This window comes from Natator depressus, chromosome 11 (genome assembly GCF_965152275.1).
Source record: "Natator depressus isolate rNatDep1 chromosome 11, rNatDep2.hap1, whole genome shotgun sequence".
In the NCBI taxonomy this organism is placed as follows: domain Eukaryota; kingdom Metazoa; phylum Chordata; order Testudines; family Cheloniidae; genus Natator; species Natator depressus.
Genome location: NC_134244.1, coordinates 10,633,703 through 10,653,420, shown reverse-complemented (window position 1 = coordinate 10,653,420; position 19,718 = coordinate 10,633,703). Strand labels below are relative to the sequence as shown.

Here is a 19,718-nt window from a genome sequence, read left to right as displayed (position 1 = left end):
TTGGTTGGTCCCATTTCTAATTTTTATGGGTGAATTAAACAAACAACTGTGAATTTCAGCAGATCTTTCCTAAGCTTTATGTTATGCCTTCCACTCAGCTCATTTGCTGGTCTATTCAATTTCCATTTAATTCAGTGGAAAACTCAGCACCAAAACCACTTATAATGAAGACAAAACCATTTCCAGCCTTTATTTCAGTCATTGTTGATGGCTTTGGGCAGGTGTTATCGGATAACTCAATGATTGGCCATTGAAAATGGTAATTTTATGTATGTATGTATTTATTTATTTATTTTTAAAATATCAGTAGGCAAGGCTGTTTTTCTCAAGGAGATCAAATGTGAAAGAGCTCGAGGAAAAGACATGACAATAAGAGAATACTAAGAGAAAAATGGTGTTGCATAGGTGTGATTAACTTTATAGGTGCCTCTGTGTTATGCTTGCTGCCACCCACTCTCTAATGGACACAATGAAAATCTTATCAGCCATTTACACCAAAAAGTAGATAATGGATTTTGCAAAATTACAGGCCAAATCCCGCAGCCTTTCCTTGCATAGAACCTCAACTGCTTTCATTAGGAGAAAGATTGGAGCTCAGATTTGGAATGGACTAATAACTGCTTGATCAGATCCTGTAGTCCTTAGTCCTTGTTTTGGATATTTGACTGCAATCAGAGTTTGCTTGAATGAGTAATGAAGTGTGGGAACTATTGCAGAGTTGTCCATAGATATTTGGTTACTTACAGAGATATTCCTTGCGACAGTTATACTCTTAAATTGCCACAGGCCAAATGTGGGATCCAAAATGAGGAGGACAAAAACAAAATTAATCCAAGAAATATAAGGATTCATTTCTTTAGTGTAACTCAAGCAATATTCAAAGAAAACCAACATGTCCATCCCCCACAAAACCCCACTTTCTACAAGTAGATTACCGAGCCAACTATGTAAACACATATTTAGGGAGCTTTTTATATTGAGTCAGGTATTTCAGATCAGCAAAGAAAGGCTAAGAATACAACGTATTAGGGAATTTTTAACATGCTGTGTGAGGTATTTGTTTCCTGGACTCTAATACTTCCCCTTAATGCTAGTCTGGGTTTATTGAGTAAACTAGTATTTAAAGAGTCCTAAAATGCTTATTCTTGACCTCCATTGATGACCCTTTATTGTTGGGCTTGTCTTCACTACCGCGGCTACCGCGGCTGCGCCGATGTAGCGCATCTGGTGAAGACATGCTATATAGATGGGAGACGCTCTCCCGTCAACGTAATTACTCCACCTCAATGAGAGGCGGAAGCTATGGCAGCAGGAGAGCGTCTCCTGCTGACAGTGCAGTGTAGATGCTGCTTTGTCAAAGAAACTTACTTCTGGCGGGCGGGCAGGGAGGTGGTTTTTTCACATCCCTGAGCGGCGTAAGTTACGTCGAGTTTAGCAGTAGTTTAGACAAGCCTATTATATTATGGAAATCAAGACTGCTATGAAGTCTTTAAAAAACACATCCAGTGAATTTTTGACAAATTGTAACCCCCTCAAAATAAGGGTTTCTATAACAGAAATACCAGAAATATCAATCAAATACCTTGATTAGCATAAACTATAGTGTAAGCCAGAAGTAGTCAACAGGCAAACCGTGGCCAAATCTAGATCACCAGGCGCTTTTCAGTGGAGTATAAAATCTTTTTATTTACTTATTATTATCATTATTATTATTATTTTTGTATTATTTTCTCTGGAGTCTGGACCTTGACTATACCTTGACCAAAAAATTTGGACCGTGACAAAAAATAATTTATTACTCCTTGTGTAAACCATAGCTCTGTCTTCCTAAAATGTGAAACCTGTACAAGAAACTTTATTTGTGACCTCCCATCTTCAATGATTGTCCTAAGTAGTCCCGAACATATTACATCCACTTCTGCTCATAGCTTCTTCAGGTTTATACCAGATTAACTCCATCAAAGTCAGTGGCGTTATACCAGATTTACCCAGGCACACCTGAGAGCCGAATTTGGCCCATTGACTATAATTCTCCACTAATTTCATTCCAAGATCACCTGTATTGAGCAACCTTTTACTAGCCAAGCAACCCAGAGAGCCTGCTCATGAGAGATGCAGAGCATCCAATATGGGTTGAGGGTGCTCAGCACTTCCTAGGTTGCACTCAGGCTGCGATTCAGTCAAACACTTAAATGTGTGCTAGGTTCTCTGCTGAACTGGGAAGTCTTCAGCGATGGGTTCGTAATGGGATTAGTAAATAAAAGTGTCAAAGGATGTTGGCGAATTTTTTTTTCTAACAGTGATTTGCTCTTTTCTCCTTAAAAATAAGCGTCACAGATTTTATTTCTACTGGTGAAAGATATTTTGCACTAATGTTTTCGACTGTGCCGTGTAATTAATCGTCTGTGTGTGTGTATAGCGTAGGCAAACATAAGTACACATGTGACAAACTGACAGTATCCTGAAGAAACCTTATGGAATGAAGATACACTTTATTGAATTAAGATAAACTTTCTGAATTAGGGTTAATATCTTCGGGGTACATTGTATGAAAAATGCAGTTGTGTGTGTTGTGGCACTGTATGTACTTTCTCTAGTAGGGTGGGGGAATATGCTAATGAACTTCCTGGTTATCAGCCATTGTAGCCATCCCCCCTGGGAGCAAATGCACACAGCTGTTCGAACTGGATTCTCCAGAGAACAAAAGGCAAAGAAAAGACTTCTGGATAAATAACCTGGGTTTGATGGACTCAGAGCCTTCTTCCTGATCCAGCACATGGACAGGACCCCTGGTCCACAGAGGGCCCCAATCCTTAGGATAGGCTTGGAAGGACTGGGCCTGCCAGAATCCATGATAGGGTGAACTCTGACAAACTTATTAGGATGCATGTAGGTTCTTTTATTGTTTTCTCTGTAATGCATTTTACCTTAAGAATAAAGTAGGCTTGCTTAGAACTGTGTGGTAACTTTTATATCTGTGGCAATCGCTCTATCAGTCTGTGAAGAGAAAGCAAGCAGGTCTGTTTAAGCAGACTGCCTTTGTTGGGAAATACACAGTGCAATCAGAGAGCTGTGCAGCCTGGCCATATCCCTGTCAGAAGGGAGTGAGATGTGAGAGGCAACAATTGGGAAGCTGGAAGCCTGTGAGTGGGTGACCTTGTTGGACCACAGAGGGGAAATTCATGTGCCGTTGCCCTAAACTGTGACAACACGCTCACCTGTTTACTAATCCAAAACCTTTATGTCCATTGATTTAAACTGCTAACATGCTTAAAGTGTGGGTTTTTTTCTTTTTTGCCAGTGTTTCCAGCCAGACCTGGAAAAAATGGACATTGCAGCTTCTTTGATTCCACCTCTCAAGGGACACCGATCTTTGCTTCCCTTGTTTTCAGATTCAACAGGCTACAGAAACACTAGGTGTCATTTAGCTATTAAAGATTTTGTTTTCACCGATCAATGTGGAATAGCATCATTAACACAGGCAAATTACCATGCTTCATTGTACTCTGTCCATGGTACATTAGAGGCCCTTTCCCATTGGTAAAACTGGGCTTATTCTTCTGTAAGATGAGGGGCCCATTGGCAGTTCCTTGGCAAGTTAGACAGAGGAACTATTTCATGAAAGAGAGAATAGCCTAATGAGGGGAAGAAATTGAACGTGACATGTGCAGGGAAAAACACCAAAAGATTGATCTATAAATCATCAAATTATTTCACTGAAATGTTTATCAAGTTTCCCTGAGCAGACTGCTTGAGAAGAGGGCCTGCAATTTTGGGGGAAATGGATTAACAAGATTATTTTCACAGTGTGTTTTACAAAAATCAAGCTTTCCATTCTTTTCCGGTATCAAGTGGAGTGCCCCAAGGGTCGGTCCTCGGGCCGATTTTGTTCAATATGTTCATAAACGATCTGGAGGATGGGGTGGATTGCACCCTCAGCAAGTTTGCAGATGACACTAAACTGGGAGGAGAGGTAGATACGCTGGAGTGTAGGGATAGGATACAGAGGGCACTAGACAAATTACAGGATTGGGCCAAAAGAAATCTGATGAGGTTCAACAAGGACAAGTGCAGAGTCCTGCACTTAGGACGGAAGAATCCCATGCACCGCTACAGACTAGGGACCGAATGGCTCGGCAGCACTTCTGCAGAAAAGGACCTAGGGATTACAGTGGACGAGAAGCTGGATATGAGTCAACAGTGTGCCCTTGTTGCCAAGAAGGCCAATGGCATTTTGGGATGTATAAGTAGGGGCATTGCCAGCAGATCAAGGGATGTGATCGTTCCCCTTTATTCGACATTGGTGAGGCCTCATCTGGAGTACTGTGTCCCGTTTTGGGCCCCACACTACGAGAAGGATGTGGTAAAATTGGAAAACGTCCAGCGGAGGGCAACAAAAATGATTAGGGGATGGAACACATGACTTATGAGGAGAGGCTGAGGGAACTGGGATTGTTTAGTCTGCAGAAGAGAAGAACGAGGGGGGTTTTGATAGCTGCTTTCAACTACCTGAAAGGGGGTTCCAAAGAGGATGGATCTAGACTATTCTCAGTGATAGCAGATGACAGGACAAGGAGTAATGGTCTCAGGTTGCAGTGGAGGAGGTTTAGGTTGGATATTAGGAAAAACTTTTTCACTAGGAGGGTGGTGAAACACTGGAATGTGTTACCTAGGGAGGTGGTGGAATCTCCTTCCTTAGATATTTTTAAGGTCAGGCTTGACAAAGCCCTGGCTGGGAAGATTTAGTTGGTGTTGGTCCTGCTTTGAGCAGGGGGTTGGACTAGATGACCTCCTGAGGTACCTTCCAACCCTGATATTCTATGATTCTATGATTTCTCTTCTGTGTGGCAAATGCTCTGCTTTCAGACTAATGGAACCTGGCTTGCAGTGCGTAGCTTTCTGTCTGCAAAATGCTGTATTGGCTTTTGGTGCAGGAATCAAACTTGTGCTAAAAATGCCTGACTTTTACAAATAGGTTTTTAGTTTAATAAGATGAAACCAATTAACCAGAAAATTCACTGCCAATGCATTTTACAAGTACATAAAAAATATATTGCTTTTTCTGAAAGCATTTCATCACGCTTTAAAATTTTTTCCTTTTCTTTGCTGCAGCAGTGGTACAGCACAGTAATGGATTTATCCCCAGATCTGTCCCTTACACCTGCTCAGGAGGGCATTGGTCTCCTGCCCTGATTTTTATATATATATACATATATTGCCATTCTGTCGCACTTTGCTCCAGGTGTTCAATGCAGCTTGCTCATGGCCTGGGGAAAAACAGGGCCCATACCTTATAAAAAGGTGCTTCTTAAAAGGTTACCTAGAGAGCCACAAGTGGCTTGTTGGTGAAATTTACGAGAGAAGACCCCAGGGCTAATCAGCGCTCTCTCAAAAACAGGTGTTAGTAAAAGCAATGGCAAATTCTGAGCAGAGAAGATGTTGAGGAGAGTCGATAGGACCTGATTGTCACCTCCTGCTGCTTCCACAGGAGGGGAAATGGCTTCTAGAAACTCTTAGCGCTAAAACGGTGGGGAGGAGGAGTGGTCTGGCGACAGTCAGGTGGTATCGCCAGGTCCTGTGGACCTGGCTCCTGAACACTGCTGCCTGGTCTTCCCCTCTCCTCCATGAGCCATGCTGCTTTTGTCTTACCCCACCACTGAGGAGGATAGAATAATTTAACAGAGAGGGATTTGATTCCCACACAGACTCTCTCTGTAGTTTCCCACCCCCAACTCCTCCACATACCCATGGACCTCAGCTGTGTGCGCTGTCTGTGAAGGGGCTGCTGTGGCCTACAGTGGGGGATACTATGAAGCCACTGCTCTTCCCTTTCCATTTCTCTTGACCCAGTTCCATCCGTTCTTTGTCTCTCCTCCAGCTTAAGTTCAAAAGAACAAATGCCACTGTGATGATTTGGGAGCAACCTAGGATACTGCATTGACTTGGGCTGACGTGTTTCTATCTCCTCCCTGTCAGACTTAACCATCAGGGGCTCTGTTTGCTGTCAGTCCACAGGCATAATTCCTACCGAGGTCAATGGGAGTGCTAAATAAAATATTAATGGTGGGCTTTGAGACGTAATATATGACTTCACTAGTTTGCTGCGGTTACCAGCTGACAGAGAGCTGCGAAGGTGTTCTAACGATTGCTAAATGTGGTATGCGTCAGTGCCCAAATCAGTGCATGTGACACAGGAAGTTGGTGACTGCAAACAAGAACCTGTGTCCAAAGAAGTTTTGAAGCAGCCTCCAAAAAAAATCTACATCATCATCTGGAGGAAGAGTTTGCGCAAATTTTCAGTAATATTAGGGGCTTTATTTAGTGTTCCTACTCGAGACGTAATTCAGAACAACAGGGCCTTTATTGAAACAGTGTTTCCAATAAGAAGAGCTCTCATGGTACGAGCCCAAGATATGTTAGCACTGGCACAATATTATTGTTAATGGGCTGTTTCTTACTAAGAACTATGTTTACTACATAAGTCAATTTTTTATTCTAAGGAAATGAATAAGCTTTTTACCAGGGGAGTTTTTTTTTGAAGTAGAAACCCCTAAATTTTGGCTAGATCTGGATTTAGGAATAAACAATACAGACTTTGAGGTCTCTGAGTCTCCTCTTTAACTACAGCAACTTGCAAATGATACTCCTCTTCCAAAAAGCAGGACAGTCCCTTACCCTTTTCCATTAGCTGGAGCAGGAGAGGCAAAAGTGTTGTTTTGGAAAATTGTGTTAAAATTGTAAGCTATCACAGAATCCAATGGCTAAAAGTTGAAGCTAGACAAATTCAGACAGGAAATAAGGTGTACATTTTTAATGGTGAGAGTAATTAACCATTAGAACAGTTTACCAAGAGTTGTGATGGATTCTCCATCGCTGACAATTGTTAGATCAAAATTGGATGTTTTTCTAAAAGATCTGCTCAGGGACCTGTTATTGCCTGTTGTAGCAGGGACTCCCTCTTGTGGCCAGAGGTATTTCTGCAGCTCCCTCCATCTGTCCCCTCTGTTTGGGGCCTCTTAAGGAGTACAACATTGTCTTTCTCTGGGGAACCATCAGCTCTCCCCTGAAACTGGGTCAGTAGCCCAAAGTAATTCAAAATAGGCCTCAGTGTCCCAAACATAAGGTCCATCCTAGCAACCCCATAGTTCATACCCAACTCCAATGCTCCTGTCGACTGTGGAGCCTTTATTCTGCCCAGCAAAAGCATGGCTCTCTGGCTCTTCCTCTTTCTGAGAGTGGAGGAGGTATATATATTCTCCTCCTTCTGAGAGCTCCTCACGATTGGTTAGGAGAGGGGGGAGCCTTGGCCTCTCCTGTGCTATGAGACTTCTAATCCTGGTCCCTGAAAGTAACAGAGTCCTGGAATTTTCCCCTTTCCATTGTTAACTCCCTGGCTGGAACCACTTCTTCTCTTACCAGTTCAAGTGGTTCCTTGGGCTGTGCTCACACCAACGTCCCTGAGATGGGGTTTCTCCCCCCTCCCTTCCCTGCTTAGTTTAAAGGGTCAGTACACCCTGTTACACCTGTGTTGTACAAGAGGGAAGGGTTGATGATCACAGTGGTCCCTTCTGAACTTGGAATCTGTGAAATTTCTAAGAGGTTTCCTGGTCCTACTTGCAGGCTACAGTGCTCAGTAGGAAAGTGTGCAATCGGAGTCCATCTGCAGAGAGCCAGCCTAGAGCAGATGTGCCTCTCTGATTTAGGGAGCAACTCACGTTGTCTCTCTGTGCTTGGGTTCTTGTGTGTTATCGTTCTGAATCCTAAGAAATAAGGTAAGATTGCAACCTTCCAGCAAGAGAGTTTTATGTTTTTATCTAACTTCTTTGTGCATATGCCTTGAACATAGCACGAAATCACTGCCTAAGGTTGGATTCCACCGTAGGTGCTTCCCCCCAGGTACCTCCATTCTTTCTTGCTTGGAGTCTGTCAGATCCTAAGGCTGGCCCTGATAGTGAAGCGGCCCTGCTCTCTTCCTCTTTACCTCTGTATCTCCCCACCCTCCGACCCAATAAATAGATAAAAATATTAGTGACACCAAAGTACTACTGCATGGCATCATACTCTGCCGTGTGTTTCTAACAGCTTTCCAGGAACCCTTGGCTACTTGGAGCAAGTTGCTAACTTGAGGGTAATAATTTTGTCTGGGTTTTGTCACAGAAATTCAATTAAGGAGGATTATAAACACAGTTGTAGGCCTGTTTCATTTACAGTTGCAAATGAAACCTGGCCCACACACTGATCGTTTATATGGGAAGGGGGAATGCCATGTCATTTTGTGCAGCTAAGATCGAAATTACCTGAGTGTTCCTTTGTGTTGCTTCACTTGTTACAGACATGGGGGCGGTGGGGAGAACCTGGGGGATAAATAAAGAGGTGGTGGAAGGGCGCAAGTCAGACTAGCAGGGGGAAAACCACCCCTGCTGTTTTTCAGTAGGAGGCACACTTCTCATGTACACATAATAAACTCCCCGTGGAGGTTTATTCCTCCATAGAAACATGCCCCAAAGGGGAAGAGTGAGGAGTTATTTATTTTTGTTAACAAAGAGCAATGTTCTGTTTCCACAGCCCTGGGTTTGCTCCAAATCCTGCAGCCACTGGGGCGAGGTGGGCAGCTTGCTTTTAATTCTGATTTCTGGGCTGCGCCAGCCACCTTTTTTTTTTTTTTTAAATTCCTTTTTAGCTTTTCAAGTGTCTCCGCAAGCAGCTGAATTCTCCAGGTGGGTGTGTGGGGGAGAAGCAGATATGCTTTCCAGGTTAGAGCCAAACAATAGCTGCAGCAGAAATGGCGCCCATTTGTGCCCCCCCGCCCAATCAATCAGCATCTTCTGAAATCCTGAAAGGGGAGGTTTTAGGTTATGCAAGGGGGGGAAGAAGTAAAAGCAAGTCCTAGGGCCCTGTGATGGAGCAATATTTGCATCTGTGAAAGAGTAACAGGCCTGAGCTTTCCTTTGCTACAGCGAATGTGGGGACTGCATTTGGCTGCAGTCTAGAGAGCCTCAGAAAGGCCCCAGTTTCATCTTTTGTTCTTATATTGTCACATTACACTTCCTTAGGCAGGCAAATCTAGTGCTGATTTCAGTGGGGTTGTTGCCTGGATAAGGACATGTAGGAGCTGGCATGCCATGAACTATTAATTAGAATACTTAGCTCCTATGTGTGTCCCCATTTTACAGATGAGATAACAGAGGGGTGCCCAAGGTGACTCAGCGGGTCCTAGCAGAGCCAGGAATAAGAAGCCTGGTCTGCTGACTTGCATTCCAGAGCTCTATGCATTACGCCACTACTGCTTCCCATGTTAGTGAGCTCTCCAACATGTGCTGTGGACCTACACCAGACCTTGCCTTTTATTGCAGCTCTTTTCCAGAACAGTCTATCTTACAGCCTCGCTTTCTTTTGGATCTTGGGATTTCAGCCAGGAGTTTGATTGCCTTACTGTAGTTCCAAAAGGCTGGATTCCCCCTCAGATAAGGGGAAATAAGCTCTTTTGTTTTAGCTTTAGATCAGATACTGCCTCCAAACACCTCGGTGTAACATCCTGACACTACTGATGTCGGAAAGAGAAGCTGTTAGTTTATGAACTCTCAAAACCTTCAGCAAGATCCATCAAAGATGGTCCAGTGAGGTGTAAATGATATCTCCCTGTGCCAGCCCAGGCTTTGCCCCCTCCAAAGGGAAATCTGCCCTGAGGGATAGTAGGTGAGGTTACCGCTACTTTCTGCCTCCGGGTTTTCTGATAGGGTTTGCGGGTGGGAACAACTTAAGAGTTTATGGATGGGGCAAGATCCATAGGAGACTGCTCATGGGATGCATTGAATCAGTGTATCTCCAAGTAGCCCGTGTCTTCTGCCTTTTGGACACTAGTCCTTTGAGCGCACCTAGTGGATAACAAGATCATGGTGTCTCTTGCTACTAATGAGAGTGTGAACTGGAGGATGGTCTGGGATTGGTCCTGGGCAGGGAAGTGCGTGGGTGGGCGGACGTATGTGTGGGTAGGTGGTGGTTACTGGGAGGTAGCCGATATTGGAATTGTATATGGTGTAAGATGGGGAGGGGAGTCCAAGAACATTTCTAGTATATAGGCTGAGGTAGGCCTCACTCTCTTCTTTGGCTTGTTCCCCACTATTGGGGGGCATCCAGCAGGGTCTGCACTGTGAGACGTCAGCACAGACTCTGCACTGAACCCGGCCCTTTGTAACTCTTTATGGTGGTGGTGGCACATGCTCAGTGACTTCACTGTACAGGCACATACCTGCTGGCAAAGGTAAGAATGTTCCCAGTGCAGTATTCAAAACAAACAGGCCACTCACTCAGTCCTAGAGGTGAACCCTCCTGGGCTAGGGCAAGGGGCAGTGCTGGGGAAAGCAGACATCCTTGGGGCCAAATTCATCCCTAATGCAACCCCACTGAAATCAAAGGCCTTCACTAGGTGAATTTGGTCCCTGCTGCCTTTGCTGTACCTTTTCTGTGAGTTAATTGAGGAATCCAGTTATCAGTCCAGTGCCTTTCACCACCATTCAGTCCATGTAAAGTATTACTTTGGAGTAGATCTCATGAATGTGTGGATGAGAGGTTAAAGGAACTCCACTGAATTCAATAGATTTACTCTAGTGGACAAACAGCAGGTGATGAGAATCTGGATCAGCATGTTTTATAATGGCTGCCAGATGATTTTATCACAGATTAAATATTTAATTTTGTTTTTAAGTTTGTTAATGCAAATAAAAATAGCAAGGTTTTTGAGCATCTTTCAGTCTGAAGCTAGTAGATCCCCAGCTGGTATAGATTAGGGTAGCTCCAAAGACTTCTGTTTTGAGGATCTGGCCAATTGACTTCTATGGGGTTGCTATTGATTTGCACTAATTCAAGTTGAATCAGAACTCAGTGATACTATGCTGATAAGTATCAGTTGAGAATTTGTCCCACTAATATCCAAGAAATAAAACATGAACTTCAGCAAAGTGCCTGAAAGATTCTAAACTGGAAAGTTGGTGGTTCAGGTTCACGTGGCTTGGTATGGTACTCTGCATTTTGCATAAAGTGCCCTTACATTAACGATATCTGGCAGTGTTGCTTTCTCAGATCCATAGCTGAAAAATAATCATCTGAAATCAGCTAGGATCAGGACTGAGATACTTTTACTAACCTAGTTTAAAATCGCAGTGGAATCATTCCTTCATGTGGCAGGCTAACTGGTTTAGAGCAAACAATGCACACAGGCAGTAGCCGATTCAGCAGTTTTCCTGGAACTTGCCGTACATTTTTGGTTTTTTTTAACGATATGCTTACGCAGCAGAAAAAAAATGAGCAATTGAATCATGAAGCTAGATAAAGTGCTGCAAGTATGTGCTTATGGGGGTCCTTTTCCACCAAATAATGACTTTATCTCCTTACAATAGAAGAATTGGAAGAGATGTGGGAAAGTAGGAGTGAAACACACTCAGGATTCCATGATTTATTAACGAGGAAAAGGCCAGCCATTAATATGGGAATTAACCCTCCAAAGTTGCCTCACTTGAGCAGCTGCAGTAGGGAGGCAATGCAGAATGCACAGACTAGACTCTAATGCCCTTTCACAGTGTCTACGATTAAACATATAGTGTTTGTTTCAGCAGCATGTGTGCCACCTCCGTGGGGACAGTTTGCCTGAAAGGGAGGAAAACTCAGGACAAGAAAAGCATTGTACAACCTTTCACCAGTCTGTGTGTGCAGCGTTTGTAGATACCAGTGAGCCCCTGGCTGGATTGGCACTGCTTGAGGGGGAATCTGAGTTTGTTGCTAGAAATTATTATTGTTGTAGGCACTGGAGCAAAAATGCTAGCTGATCGAAGGGAGGAAGGTTTGGAACTGTAAGCAAACGGAGAAGATCCATTATGCATTTTTGCAAATGATAAAAGGCTGACAGTTGGAGTCTGCTTATCAAAGAAATAGGTTTATTAGGATAGTCTGTGCTGTCATTAAATAGGCTTCTTTTTATGTTTCATTTTATTTCATTTTCCTGAAGGTATCCAGTTTTTTAAAATCCACTTGTAATGCACCAGAAAAATTGCTAATTTAGATTATTTCTTCTGTTAACGCATAAAAGGAGCATGAAACATACAGTTCTCTCATCACCAATGGAGCAGGACCTCAGTGCAAACCAAATACTGCTTCTAAGCTTGGGCTTTCCTGGGAAATAAATTGCAAATCATCTTAAAACAAGTTTGTTCCTTGCAAGACGATACCTGTAGTGGAAGTGTGGCCGCAGATCTGTCCCTTAGCATGAGCCTGATGCCTTCAGCACTGCACAGAAAACTAGCTAGGATTTATTGTAACTAGTCACTAGAGAGAAAAATATTAGAAGACAAAAATGTTGTTTGTGTGATAAGACATCCCTGTGATGAATGGACCTTTCCTTTCATGAATCAGGGAAGCAACATGTTGTGATGTGATTTGCTATTTGCTCATAGAGAGAGAGAGAAGCTGCTGCTTTCCTCTTTTGAAAAAGTTTGGAAGACAAGAAGTGAGACATTAATAATTGAAAATCCAAGTATAGCAATGGCATTTGCCTTAGGAGAAGTCTTGCTTGACCTGAGGAGTATGTTCACTGGTACTTGTGGAAGCTCAGCGGAGGATCCACAATGAGCTGTTATAAATAAAAGGATGCTTAGTAACAAAAAGGATTTTACTTTGGTTCTCAGGAGGATCCTAAAATACCTTCCAAACAACTGACACATAAAAATTGCTTTCTCCACCACTCAGGGGTGAAAGCAGCAATTCTCCATAATTGCGTGGGGAGGGGAATTTCAGTCAGTGACACCGAGTCAAATCCCTACTCTTGCAGAAAGTGCCCTGGGATGTTAAATGGCCACATGCAACCGCTAATTTGAAGGTCTCATCCTAAAGACACTTGCACAATGACCTACGTGGAACTCAACTCCTCCATCTACTATGACATGAAGCTGTAACATGGTAGTGCTCATAAAATGCACACAATATTAGGCTACCTGAGTTTAACTCTTAGCATATTTATGGGCCTCCACTACAGGTGGGGTTTTTGTGTGTGGTCTCATTAATGGAACAGCAATAATAAATTGAAATGTTAACGAGCGATCATTTCACCAACATCAGAGGATATTAACAAACTTGATGAGGCCTTTGAAAAGAAAATGACTTCTTAGTATAATTGTTACGTGTAGTCCCTAATTGTCTCCTTTCAAAGGAGTGTGTGTAATTGGCACAAATGTGAAGCTAAAAATGTCATTTCACTTGGAAGTTTTTAATCCCCTACTTGCCTTACATTGGAGATGAGATCCATAATGCTCTATTAAAGGTAGTAATTCTAGGCGTGATCAAACTCGGGTGTAGCTGCGTGGGGTATTCAAGACAGTGCCTCTCGTTAAAATAAGGTAATGAATTTAACTGGTGTAAGGTAAAGGAAGTTGCTCTTGGTCAAAGTTTCATGCCTTGTTTCTAAGTGCTTGGAGACAGTCATCAGAGACAAGGACATTTTGAATGTAGGCTGAGGTTAGAACCCAGAACAAAGAGCTGAAGAGGGGTTCTAACCTACAGGTGAGCCGACTCACTGTGTGACCTTGAGCAAGTTACTTAACCTCACTCTCTCTTTTTTCCCCCTCCCAGGTGAAATGGAGGGGGTTACTTAACTCACAGCGATGTTCTGAGGCTTCATCAATTTGCATTTGAAGTGTTTCAGGACCCTCTGATGGGAAGCACAAACAGAAGTGCTAAGGGCCAGATTCTCAGCTAGTGTCAATTGATGTAGCTGCAACTGAGAATCATCTGGCCCAATGTGTGTTATCCTTTTCAGTTGTATGTCATGTTTCAGTCTCCTCATTGTGAAGCGGTTGGGACTTTGTGAAGAATGGTGCCGGAAGAAAATGCACCTTTCAGGTGAAAAAGGTGACTTGGTCATTAAATGTCAACAGCTTATTACTGTCTCTTTATCATGTAAGGATCCAGGTGCCTTGTCCATATTGCTGAAATTGTACTCCTCTTTGAAGTATGGTGTCTGCATCTGAAACTCATTATTTGCCTTGCAGGTTGTCTGTGGTTATAGGAATAACTCATTGGCATGTGTGGGGGACAGGAGAGGATCATTCACATACTCCTGTGTCACGGAAAATGATACCAGTTCTGTAACGTTAGTCAGAGATATCCAGGAAATTTCTAAATGTGTCCTTGCAAATTAGCATCTTGGCCATTTGGCATGGAACAGGTGGCTTTCTTGGGACACACTTTCTATTGCCGAGCTGTAGAAAGTTCATGTGCTTAATGATTTTTCATCTCTCTGAGCACATACACACAAATGGTTCTTTGGAGTCTAAGTCTTCAGAGCTGTAATGGAGGATTTTAAGATGATGGGCTCTCCTCCCACCCCTTTATTAAACAGTATATTGTAGAGGAACTAAAGCAGGTCAAGAGATACATGTTGGACTGGTTGTTTCCCTTGAGACCATGGGTTAGTATTTCAACATATCTTACTGATTAATCATCCGGAAATCCTCTGGCTCTAGAATCTTGCATAGTCTTGGGAGTTTAAATGTGTGGAGTTAAGTTTTTTAAAAGGAGACAGACAATTGAGTGAGTGATTTTTTTTTTCTTTCATAGATATCAGCAATTTAGAAATTATTCTTATGCAGAGTCATCTTCTTTCTACCACTGGGGAAAATTGCATAAAACCGAACCTACAGAGCTAAACAAGTGGCCTCTTTCCTATACCCACTGAAGTAAATGGAAAAATTCCCATTGATTTCAGCAGGAGTTGGATCTAGCCCAAAGTGTACGTCTTCACTACCCACCGGCTCGGCAGGTAGTGATCGATCTATCGGAGATCGATTTATCGCATCTCTTCTAGACATGATAAATCAATCCCCGAATTGATGCCTGTACTCCACCTTGGTAGGAGGAGTAAGCAGATTCGACGGGAGAGCCGCCACGGTCGACTCGCCGCTGTGAGGACGGCCAGGTAAGTCGAACTAAGATACTTCGACTTCAGCTACGCGGATAGTGTAGAGGAAGTTGCGTATCTTAGTTCAAAACAGCCCCCACCCCCCCCAGTGTAGCCCAAGCCAAAGAGAAGATTATCTATCTAATCTTGTTGCTAAAATGCAACTAACAGTCAGAAAAGCTAGTCTAATTATATTGTGGCTTCAGTGTTTTGTTATCTTAGAGCTTGATCCAAAGTGCATTGAAGTGAATTGGGGTCTTTCCATTGACTTCACTGAGCTTTGGATCAGGCCTTGAATGCTTTTTTCATAACAAATTTGCTGAGTATCCTAGGCAAAAGATTACATTTTTAACCACAAACACTACCTGGCATTGGAAAATCAAGTTGTGTTCCTTTTGTCTGTCTTAATTATGTTGCCGGTACGAAAGATTCCACAACCATAAATTAACTTGACAGTTCTGTTGATATTAGAACCTAGTTTGCTTTCCCATGGCTGTACTGACTGCAGTCTTAACAGAAGTAAATGCTTGTTTTGGTTAATATAAGCAGATATGACCCAACCACATACTGGGAGCAGATCTGTTTTCATGTAGCCAAATCTTAAAATGCTTGTTATGGTTTTGTTAGATCCTCATTTTCTAAACCTTTTATTGTTTGGCAAATCCTCTTTTTAGATTTGAAATTTATTTTCTTTTTTCTTCTGTTATTTCCTTCTCAAATCCTGTATATCCAGATCTGTTTTGGGGGTGGAGGGGGAGGGGAGTGTCTTTTAATATCTTTTTATAGAAGCTAAACTTGTAGCCAAAAAAGATACTGCATTTGTAATGTTCCCATTCTTCTAGGCACTTAACAAGAAAAATGATTGTGTGTGTGGCGTGAATATTCAGCACAGAGCTTTGGTAACTGAGCGGCTCTCTTTTCAGGGCTATCCAACCACACACATTCCTAAGTGATTACCTCATTCCCAGTGCTCTACGCAAGTGCGAAACACACAGGATCTAACCAGTTGCAAAACTTTGCTTACCTTAGAGCTGATTTTCTGCAATAACCTTTTAAACCACCAATCTAATCCTCCATCTACCCCTGAAACTTTTTCATCTGTTAGCTAAGTGGAAGAGACATTTGAAGTAGAAATGGGGTTGAATCAGTAGATTATTTGTAGGAATTTCCTCTCCAAGCTGCTAGGTCCTCTTTGGCTCTGAGCATTCAATAACTTCCCAGCCAGGGAATGTGTTTGTCCCTTCCTCCTTTTTTTCCCCTTCCCTCATTTTGCATAGTCTGACACACCATTTACCTCGATCTTCAGCTTTGAAAGCTTTGTGCGCTTTCTCCCCACCCACAGTTGCACAAATAAATCGCTGAAGAAAATTTGCATTTGATGAGAATTTTTAGGTGATATTGTTAAATTTTATGTGCAGATTATAATTTGTGTGTATTGGTTCGTGAGAAGAGAGGGTTTATCATCTTGTTCTTTCTAAGACAAACTTTTTTCTACACTTTTTTTTTTTTTTTACTTTTAAACCTCAAAGTGGATTTAAAATAAGATGACAGCACTTAAAAAGCACCTTCTCCTCTTGCCACTAAAAATCTTTAAGTAGAGGCAGTACCATGTGCTCCAATTTGGAAAAAAAATCAACAGCATCACAAAGTTGAATATTTAACTTATTCCAGGAACTTCTAACCAGCAACAAGTATTGTATTCCAGACAGTCACATTCCAAGCATAAAGAAAAGGAGTACTTGTGGCACCTTAGAGACTAACCAATTTATTTGAGCATAAGCTTTCGTGAGCTACAGCTCACTTCATCGGATGCATACTGTGGAAACTGCAGGTCTTCTTGGTTAGTCTCTAAGGTGCCACAAGTACTCCTTTTCTTTTTGCGAATACAGACTAACACGGCTGTTACTCTGATTCCAAGCATAACTATGCTTTAGTGCCATCTAGCTAACTCCATGGGTAACTTGTCTTACCCCCGTACTGGTCAACGGCTATGGCTGGGCAAAATTGTTTAGCTACAATAAGAAGTTTTACGAAATGTTTGCTCCAAATTTCAGTACCTTGAGATGCTAGTTAGGTTGAAAAAAATTTGGAAAACTTCCCTCCCCACCCAAACTGTTTTTCATTTTCACTTTTCTGCTGCATTTTCAGACTGGAGCTATGGCTTTAAATGCGAAACACAATAGGATACACAAAATACCACATAATACACTCACTTAATGCCAGTGGTGAATTTCAGAGTAACAGCCGTGTTAGTCCGTATTCGCAAAAAGAAAAGGAGTACTTGTGGCACCTTAGAGACTAACCAATTTATTTGAGCATAAGCTTTCGTGAGCTACAGCATCCGATGAAGTGAGCTGTAGCTCACGAAAGCTTATGCTCAAATAAATTGGTTAGTCTCTAAGGTACCACAAGTACTCCTTTTCTTTTTAGTGGTGAATTTGGCTCTCAACATTTCTTCCTTGACCAGTAGCAAGAAGTGCTGGAAATCTCATGAGAACTAGGCTAGTTCTTACAAGATTTCCTGTTGAGTTTTTCAGAATACAGATTGCTGGAAAGATCAGATAAGGATGCTGTTTGTTGGGTGTTTCCCTGAGCCAAGAACTGCAAATAATAATAGATTCTTGTGCTCATTAATACTAAGAATTTTATGCAGATCCCAAAAAGCACTGAAATCATGAGTTTCAATCTTTTTTTTTTTCTTTTCCAAGTTGGAGATTTTCACACTAGCACAACTCCCTTCCCTAGCATCTTCCATGCAAAAGGCCTGTATGCCCATGAGTTTGATACGGTATCTGCTTCCTCATGAAGACAAAGATAAACTAGTTCATGGTATGCTGTTATTTTGCTTGCTCTTTAGCATGAGAACAAGCAACAAGAATGCATTTAAGATGTTAATGAAATTAATGAAAGCCAGATCTTGAAAACAGTGGAGATTGTTGACTGTCTCAGGAAGATTGTACATCTTTTTTAATTACAGATGAGCCAGAACCAAAACCCTGATTTGAATAGCTTCAAACTTTAGATTCAAATCTCAGGTTTGCAGCTTTCAGCTGTTTCCAATTTTAATTTGGCTCTTCTTTTATTTTTCATTCTGGTTTGGATCCAGGTCTCATAATGTCCTTTGTTTTGTGTGTATGAGTGATGATGCCCTCTTAGTGGTTGGCCTCACTGGGGATATGAGACCTACTGCTATTCATCCTTATAGGAATTCTCCTGTAGCTTCAGTGGTAGAGGTCTGTGCCTTTGGAGCTGACTAGCTAGGGTTCTAGACCTCTCTCTCTCTCTCTCGTGTGTGGGATTTCTGATTTGCAGCCACACCGTCTCCCATAAGCAAGACAATTCCATCCAAGTTTTATATTCTTACCTGTCACATACACAAATTCTACCTTGGAAATATTAGGGTTTAAACTCTTAATTTAAAAATATCCACAAAACCCTCAGGAAGAGAGAAGATTAATAATGAAATCACCCCTTTTTATATCATCTGGAAATAAGGAAATAGGAAGCCTCTCTCCAGGGAAAGAGGTTCTGGGGTGTGGGCTGAGCAGTCCTGCTGGAGGAACCCGAGGAACAGCCAAGCTTGGAGGGGAGCATTTGAGCATATCTTTAATTTAAAGTCAGCCCTACAGTGCTTCATTTACAAAAAAAATTAAAAAAATAATGAAAGCAGAATTTGTGATTCAAATAATGATTACAGGTTATTAAGCTAGGCTTTAAAGACTTTTAATAAATGAAAGGCTTTTAATAAATGATGAACATAGATGATAATGTGCTAGATAGAAAATAGAGAGAATCTTTATTACATTTAACACATTCATTCTCCACCCACCCACTTTCTGCTACTTCTTTTGGTCTTTGGAGCACTATCACAAAAATGTGTCCTTGCAATGAAGATTTATCTGGGAAACCCACAAGAATGCAGCAAGTTTGATTGCTGCCGGGGCCTTAAGGATATGGAAGATCTGACAGAAGCTCTTATACAGTGAACTCCACCTTAACAAAGAAGGAATATCTGGATAATATAAAGAGATCCAGTTCAGTTTCCAAAACCAACCCCTATTGTTATATGTCTTACATGTGTATTGGTTTCAGAGTAGCAGCCGTGTTAGTCTGTATTCACAAAAAGAAAGGGAGTACTTGTGGCACCTTAGAGACTAACCAATTTATTTGAGCATAAGCTTTCGTGAGCTACAGCTCACTTCATCGGATGCATAAAGTGGAAAATACAGTGAGGAGATTTATATAAATGGCCCACCTTGATTATCACTTCAAAAGGTTTTCTCTCCCCCCACCCCACTATCCTGCTGGTAATAGCTCATCTTAAGTGATCACTCTCCTTACAATGGGTATTTTTTCATTGTCTGTGTGTATATAAATCTCCTCGCTGTATTTTCCACTGAATGCATCCGATGAAGTGAGCTGTAGCTCACGAAAGTTTATGCTCAAATAAATTTGTTAGTCTCTAAGGTGCCACAAGTACTCCTTTTCTTTTTACATGTGTATGTTAGGGATTGCTGTTGTGATTGATATACCACTCACTCAGAGTTTAAGCAGGATGCTCATCCAAACATGAATGGTTACTCTCACCCCCACAGTTGTGGGGCTGGTCAAAAGTCTTTTAGTTGGGAAACTGGTACCTGGTAACACTAATACAGGCACGTCAAGATTTGTTCCGCTGGGGCCTGATCCCAAGTCAGTGGGGGTCTTTCCATAGAATCATAGAATATCAGGGTTGGAAGGGACTTCAGGAGATCTAGTCCAACCCCCTGCTCAA

The 19,718-nt window shown here is 42.0% G+C and overlaps 1 protein-coding gene across 4 annotated transcripts in view; it reads left to right on the top strand.

Annotated features, from left to right (window-relative positions):
* The window catches only part of SEMA5B (semaphorin 5B), a 352,197-nt gene that overhangs the window by 108,538 nt on the left and 223,941 nt on the right, over positions 1 to 19,718 (top strand). The window lies entirely within an intron of this gene.